The sequence below is a fragment of the Microtus oregoni genome, unplaced genomic scaffold (assembly GCF_018167655.1).
Source record: "Microtus oregoni isolate MIOR12 unplaced genomic scaffold, Mior012 000160F_ref0000428, whole genome shotgun sequence".
NCBI lineage: Eukaryota > Metazoa > Chordata > Mammalia > Rodentia > Cricetidae > Microtus > Microtus oregoni.
Window position 1 is genome coordinate 1075001 of NW_024544815.1, and position 8292 is coordinate 1083292.

The following is an 8292-nucleotide window of genomic DNA, read 5'->3' on the forward strand; positions in this document are numbered from 1 at the left end:
AACCGTGGGAACGCTGCCGGGGAGGGGGAGCGAGGCGACCTCCACACGGCACACAACACGAGCGACGCACGCACGCGACGCGCGCGGCGAGGCCGCGGTCCGCGGGAACGGCAAAGACGGGGAAGCGCGGGAAGGACCGCTCGCGGCGGGCACGGACGGTGGACGGGTGGGGCCCGGGAGCCCACCGCCACCCAGCCCCGCTCTTTCCGCTCGGTTCCACGCCCCGACCGAGGCGCGTACGCACCCTCGGGGGGAGCGGGGGAATCGGGGTCCCGCGGCACTCGGGCGTGCGCGCACGCGGCCCCCCTTCGTTCCCCACCACGGGTAACACATCTCAGGCTCCGACACGGCACGCCGGCTTCACGACACGCTCTCTTGCCCCGCGTGGTTCCTCCCCGTACTCGGAGCGAGGAGGCGCGGGCCGCAGCGGGCGACACAAACGCTCGGGTCTTCCCCCCCCAAAGACGGGACACGGCGAGGGGCACCCGGCCAAAGCTACGCGCATCGGGCGTTCAGGGCGTGCCGGGGCGACCCCAAGCACGCCCTCTCTTCCCATCGGATCGCTAGAGAAGGCACTTTTTCTCACTGAGGGCGGGCGGGACGGACCCGGCCCGACGAGCCTCCGGCCGCGGCAGCGCAAGAGCAGGGGAAGCGACACACGCACACCGCTCGATGATCTCGAGCGCGGCGAGGCGGGGGGGTCTGCGGTATCGGTAAGGCTTCCTTTCCGGGGCGCACTCTTGAGCGTTCGCGGACAGGGGGGACCGGACCGAGAAAAAGCATACTACACAAGAGGTCCCCCGAGAGCCAGGCCTGCCTCTCCGGCAACACCCACCGGGTCTGCACCAGGCGGGGAGGCATTCTTATAGTCAGTCCATCAGACAGACCACCTTTAACGGTGAGAAGAAAATGATAAAGGCCGGCCGCGACCGCTCAACACCACCCAACGGCTCACCGCCTACGGGAGAAGGCAGCGCGTGGTGGGCCGCTCGCCCGATCTCACGAGATAGCCGTGAGAGAGCCATCTTACCGCTCGCCTCGACCCCCTTACTTGATCCTCGGGACCACACACCTCGCAGAGGAACACCGCTAAAAGGCCGTACACCACGCGCAGGAGGCATACACGTCAGAGAACCGGGAAACGCCGCCGCCGCTCAGAACCGGGCACCTCTGAAGATCGGCCTGGAACGCTCCAGGAGCACCACAAGGATCACAAAGCAAGGCGCGTGCACACGAACCCGGTCGGGAGGGGCACGTAACACGGCACATCAGCCGACCCTCCCCCGGCTCGGAGGGAGGAGGGCCAAACAGACCCACACACGGTGGGCATAGCGAAACGCGCGACGGGGAACAAAGCCCCCGGCGCGCCTCACAGGAACCCCCACGAACCACAGCGAGGAGTGCGGGGGGGCTTTCACAGGGCTCAGGCCGGATAACCGCACCCCTGCCTTCCACACACCACCGGTAAAGGTGGGGAGGAGAGACGAGGGGCCCGCTGGCAGAACGAGAAGAGCGGCCGCCATTCGCCATGAATGTCCGTCCCTCGCCTGGCGCGGCTTAGGCCTCCGGCCCGAATGAACACAGGGCGAGCACACCACATCGATCAACAAAGCGGAACCGGGAAGAATCGAGCGAGAGATCACCACAGACCCAACACATGCCGCCAAAAAAAAAACAAAAAAAAAAAAAGAAAACCCTTCACACACCTCCACACCAAAAAACAGCGGCGGGGGGTCAACCAGGGAATCCAAGAAAAGGTGTGCACTCGGGAGGCACATAAGGCAGCAGAAGGGCCGGGCCACCCTCAACCCAAAAGGACTCATGGAGACTCGGGAGCTCCACAAGCTGGGAAGGGGGTGAGAAAAAACAGCGCGCTCGGGAGGCACACGGGAGCAGAGGACCATGGAGGAGACTCGGGAGCTCCACAACCTGGTCCCCGCCCTCCCAAAAAAAAAAAAGAAAAAGAAAAAAAAGCACCGGGACGGTAAGGGAGAAAGAAGCATCGAGAGACGGGTCCCACCATCCAAGCAGAACGGGTGACAAGCCACGAAGCGGGGATGCCTGACACGCTTCACCACGGGCAAAAGAGCAAGGCAAGGAAGCCGGTCATCTCAAAAAGCCGCACAGGAAAAGCACACACGGGCCCAGCCCCAAAAGGCAGCGAGGCGCGGGCTGGGCTAGACGGGAAAAGTAACACCCAGTGAGGCTCAGAAGAGAGACCGCCACCTAGCGTCCTTTAATGTCACCCAATTAAAGGACAGCGTGTCAGCACCTATCTGCAGGTACAATAAGGACAGATAGCAACCATTAGAAGAATGACAACAGGTACGGGGAGTCATTCACAGACCACACAGAACTCCTGAAAGTGAGGCTGGGTGAAATGTCCCAAAAATGTCCCCATAAACAAGAGAACCGACCCTCAAAGGAACAACTGGTCGACCTCATAACCATGAAAGGACCGAGAGAGCGAGGTGGACATGTCAGAAAGCCGGGCGCCCAGCCTCCTCCCGGCCGAGGACCCTGCGACCAGCCGCTAGGAATGGAGAAGGGCAAGAAGAAAAAACTTGGAAAAAAAAAATCTCGAGTCCAAGAAACCGGGGACCAGTGAACAGGGGAGCCGGGACCACCACCCTCCTCTCGGCCTCGACAACACGAGGCCCGCCGCTGGGCTCTCGCAAGACCGAGGGCAGGAGAAAGGGGCGGGGTAGAGCTCCGAGACCCCAACGAGTCCGGACCAGGGAGGCGAGGAAGCCGGCACCACGGCCTCCTCTCGGTCTCAGGATGGCAAAGCCCGCCACTGAGGACCGAGGGTTCCTGACAAGAGGAAGAAAATGAATAAAAAGCTCCGAGAGTCCGGAACAGGGAGGCGAGAAAGCCGGGACCACCGCCTCCTCTCGGCCTCAAGATGAGGAAGTCCGGCACTGAGGACCGATGGTTCTCGCAAGAGGAAAAAAAAATGTCCGAGACCCCAGCGGGGAAGCCGGGATCAACCATCGCCTCCTCTCGGCCTCGGGTCGCCGGGTCCCAGGGCTCTTAGAAGAGAGAAAAGGCAAGGGAAAAGCAACTTTTAAAGCCGGGGTATTTCACCGATCCTGGGCCCGGGAGGACCCGACACCTAGCGGGGGTACGCGAACGACTGAAGCCTTCTGGTCGACCCGCTCGAGTCTCCCAGCACCCTCTCCAGCTGGTCCCGTCACTCGGTTCCATCCCCAACGCATGCACGCATGCACCCATGGGTGACTTCCGGCACAACCTCCTACACAGAGACCGTTCCCAAGCACGACACCGACTCCGGGACACACCCGCCTGCCAGGCCGGGACTCTCGTCACTCTTTCCGCCTCACAAAAGCCGTTTCGCCCCGTCCTCGTCACCGACCGAGGACCAGGAGAAAAAGGCCACCGCTAGGGGGCGCCCGACAACCGACCGCCATAGATCGCTCGCTCGCTCGCTCGCTCGGCCGCGGCGGCGGCGGCGGCGGCGGCGGCGTCTTCACCTTCTCTGGCGTGACAGCGTCCTCCCACGCTCACGCCCGGAGGTGGCACGGGCCCACAGCAGGACAGGGAACTCCCCTGTCGGTTCCCCCACCCCACCCCCGAACACGGTGAACGTGGGCCGGGCTGGACATTCGGGGCTACGAAAACGAAAGTACGACCGAGACCACAGGCAGCTAGGAAAACAGGCGAATCGATCGTTCGCTCGCTTGCTCACGGGAAACAAAGAGTGTGTCTGACAGGCCAGGGGCTTCTGCAACCATTAGGGCATGGTGAGAAGGAGGGACCGAGGGGGACCGAGGGGGACCGAGGGAGGCGGCAACGGCAGTTCCCTGCCATCTAAGTCTCCTTTCACCATGGCCACTGCTTGCTTGCTTGCTTGCTTGCTTGCTTGCTTGCTTGCTTGCGGTTCTTTTTCTTCACCCCACTCCCCACACCCTCAGCCCACACTTCTCAGACTAAATACCGAGTCGGAGAAAATTAAAACAGCCGTGGAATAGTTTTTTTTAAAAAAATAATAATCATAATAATAATAATGAAATAAAAATAGTTTTGAAAAAAATCCCACTCGAATTTCATTTCCGGGAATAATATCGTCATAGTGATGTGTCACTTAGGACAGAAAAAATAAACAGGTCACTTTAGTCATTTCTTGGAGAGGGTCTGTTTCCCCACCACGATGGTTCTCACTTGCTGAGTTGCTGAAGATGATCTCCTGATCCTCGTGTTTTCAGTTTCTGAGTGCTGCTGACATGACAGACATGGGCCCTCACACTCGAGTTTATGAGACACTACTGAGAGCGTGGAGCCCATAGGACAAGGCTCTGGCTTTCCCTTCCCCTCCCACATAAGCCAGATAGATAAATAAATAAATGCCCAGCAGCAGAAGCATGAAAGCAGCTTCTCAGACCCTTTAGAGCTCCTGAGTACTGGGGTTACAGTCATGGCAGAGGATATGACTAGGCCAGGGCTCCCTTCACAACCACCATCCAGGCCTGCCTGCCTGCCTGCCTGCCTTCCTTCCTTTTTTAAATGCCAGTTTACTAAAATTTTAGTTATTTTTAATTGCGTTGGGAGGCTAGAAATTTTTGGGTTTTCGGGAGAGGGCAGACATATGAAAGAAAGGAAGAAAGGAAGGAAGGAAGAAGGATCAGAGCAGTGAATATACAGGTACACAGTCCTTACACCAATGTTGACTGCAGATAGAAAAATAAGAGGAAGAAAAAAAAAAATAGAACGTCACCAAAAGGACAGCCTGGTCTATAAAAATGAGTTCCAGGACAGCCAGGGCTATTCCATGAAATTGGCTGAGTTCGAATCAGCAATTTCCCAACTCCAACAAGAATGTTTACTACAGGAAAGGCAACAGATGTACACATCAAGGAAGGCCAGTGGAGCTGTAGGCACACCCTTCACACCCTTTGAAACTTCTCTGTCCCAAGGTCACAGAGTTAGGAAAGGAAAATAACAACACGTCACTGAAGTCATTCCTAGGCTAGGCCTTCCTTCACAACCATTTGAAAGGATCAGAGCACTGAATATACACACGCACGGTAATTACACCAACGTGGACTGGAAAGACACCTAAACTAACAGAGACACACACACACACAATCCATAGCATTTGCTGCCTAGCAGATAAAATGAATGCCAGTGTCAGTAGGCACACCCTTCACACCCCTTGAAACTTCTCTGTTGCAAGGTCACAGAGTTAGGAAAGGATCTTGATCTTGAACTTTCCTTAATAGTGAGTCTGTGTGTGTATATCACACTCAAGCCAAGTACCCCTCAGAGCTCATGGAAGACAAAACAGAGCTCTAGAATAAGAGAGACGGGGGGGGGGGGGGGTTCACTCAAGAAAATGAAAGCAAAACCCTACACAAACCCTGGCACACAGTAAAATCAGTCCTATGAGGAAATTTGTAGCTCTAATTGCCTACTTTTTAAAAAGACTTCTAACCGGGTAATGGTGGTACACGCCTTTAATTCCAGCACTCGGTCTGGTCTCCAAGAGCTAGTTCCAGGACTGACTCAATTAGAGAGAACTAGAGAGAAACCCTGTCACAAAACAAACAAAGGAATAAAGTATTACATAAATACTTTATGGAAGAATAGATGGACAGATAGACAGACAGACAGACAGACAGACCCACACCCCATCTTCTGCCTTCTGAAGGTACCAGGCTCTCTCACAGGGGTCAGGCAGAAACGTAGGCAGTGTATGCGTGTGATATCAAGCAAGCCTATATGTGATATATAGGGTATGATAGGATAATGTCAGTATTAAATTGGGGTAGGTCTCAGGAGCACAAGAACCCAAATCTGTGCTGTACTCCCTGTCACCAGAAGAGGGCACTAGATCCCCACCATGTGGTTTCTGGACATTCCAGAAATTCCATCTCTCCAGTTCTCATCCTTTCATTGTTCCTCCTGCATGCCTACACCTAGTGAAAGAGTGGGCACCTTTCCTCCCTGCTTGTGTGTATCTGTGTCTGTCACAGCCTGGATAGCCAGAGTGCCCGCCACCTCTGCCTGAGATAGATGTGGCCGGCAGCCCTGGGGCTGGGGGAAAGGGAGAGAGAGAGTGGGTCCCCTGGAGAGCCTTGGGCAGAGGCTCTGTGGATTCCCTGGAGGAGGCCTGACCCCCTCTGAGGAGCCCATGGGGGAGGGGGAAAGGGAAGGTCAACCATTACAGTCCTGCCTGGCTTTTGCTTTGCTTTGCTTTGTTTTTGTTTTGTTTTGTTTCCAGGTACAGCTGTGACCAGGTCTGAATCCAGGACAGACTCCAAAGCTAGAGAGAAATCCTGTCTCAGAAAACAAAAAAAAAAAAAAAATAAACGAATGGATAGATAGCTACATAGCCAGACAGAGAGATGATAAAAACACCTCCAAGATCAGGGAGACCAAGGCAGGCAGATCACTGTGAGTTTAAGGCTCCCTTGTTCTGCAGATTGAGATTCAGGACAGGCAAAGTGACACAGAGAAACCCTGTTTTCAAAAAAAAGGTGGGGGCTGGAGAGACATGACTCTGCGGTTAAGAGTGCTGACTGCTCTTCCAGAGGACCCAGGTTCAATTCCTACCACCCACATGGCAGTCAACAGCTGTCGATAACTCCAAGATCTGACACCCTCAGATAGACATACATGCAGGCAAAACACCAATGCCGATAAAATAAATTATTAGGAAAATAAATATATAAAAGAGGTGTTTAGTGCATGCCTTTAATCTCAGCACCAGGAGGAAGAGGCAGATGACTCTCTGTGAGTCTGAGGCCAGTCTTGTCTACAAAGTGAGTCCCAGGGCATACAAGGGTACACAACGAAACCTTATGTTGAACAACCACAAATAAACAAACAAATAAAGAGATAATAACAATAAAAATATTTGAGAGTTCAAATAATTGACTTCATCCACAATAAAAGAATATAAAAATAAAAATATCAAATGCACTTGAACACATCGGCACAGGAGACCGCTTCCTAAATAGAACCCCAGTAGCACAGACACTGAGAGAAACAATTAATAAGTGAGAGAGACCTCCTGAAACTGAAAAGCTTCTGTAAAGCAAAGAACATGGCCAACAAGACAAAATGACGGCCTTACAGAATGGGAAAAGATCTTCACTAACCCCACATCAGACAGAGGTCTGATCTCCAAAATACACAAAGGACTCGAGAAATTGGTCATCAAAAGAACAAATAATCCAATTAAAAAAAAAATGGAGGGCTGGAGAGATGGCTCAGAGGTTAAGAGAACTGACTGCTGTTCTAGAGGTCCTGAGTTCAATTCCCAGCAACCACATGATGGCTCACACCCATCTATAATGAGATCTGGTGCCCAGAACACTATATATGTAAAATAAATAAATTAAAAAAAAATGGAGTACAGACCTAAACAGAAAACTCTCAACAGAGGGATCGAAAGACACTTAAATGTTGGGGCGGGGGCGGGGGGGGGTCATGCAAAGATGAGAACACCACCAAGTATAATAAACCAAAAACAAACTTAAAAATTAAAACACACTGCGAGTCACAGAAGCTTATCAGCTAGCTGAGACCACAGGCAGAGTTTGGGCTTCTGACACTGTGGCAAAAGGCCGGTTTCTGAAACCAATTTTTATAGTAGGGGCATCGCAGGGCGGTGGTGGCGCAAGCCTTTAATCCCAGCACTCGGGAGGCAGAGGCAGGCGGATCTCTATGAGTTCGAGACCAGCCTGGTCTACAAGAGCTAGTTCCAGGACAGGCTCCAAAACCACAGAGAAACCCTGTCTCGAAAAACCTAAATAAATAAATATAGTAGGGGCATCAAGCATTAGCTCTGAACAAAGGAATTTTATAAGCTTGCCCTGACCAGTCAACATCAGACCCTAAAGAGGGGAGTGAGTTTTAACTAGGCAACTATCATGAAATATGTTTCAAAGTAGATTTCTTCAACAAATGCATGACAGTCCTGTATGAGACCGTGCTGTAGCATGGTTTTATTTCAGTGTGTGTGTGTGTGTGTGTGTGTGTGTGTGTGTGTGTGTGTGTTCTCTGACTCTCTTGTACATTGAGTTTAACTTCAGATTTTATTTGTTTTTCTCAGTGTGCTCATGTCTGTCCGTGTGTGTGTGTGTGTGTGTGTGTGTGTGTGTGTGTGTTCTCTGACTCTCTTATACATTGAGTTTAACTTCAGATTTTATTTGTTTTTCTCAGTGTGCTCATGTCTGTCCGTGTGTGTGTGTGTGTGTGTGTGTGTGTGTGTGTGTGTATTTACGTACGTATGTGTGTGTGGGGGGGGGGTCACAATTCAAAACATTG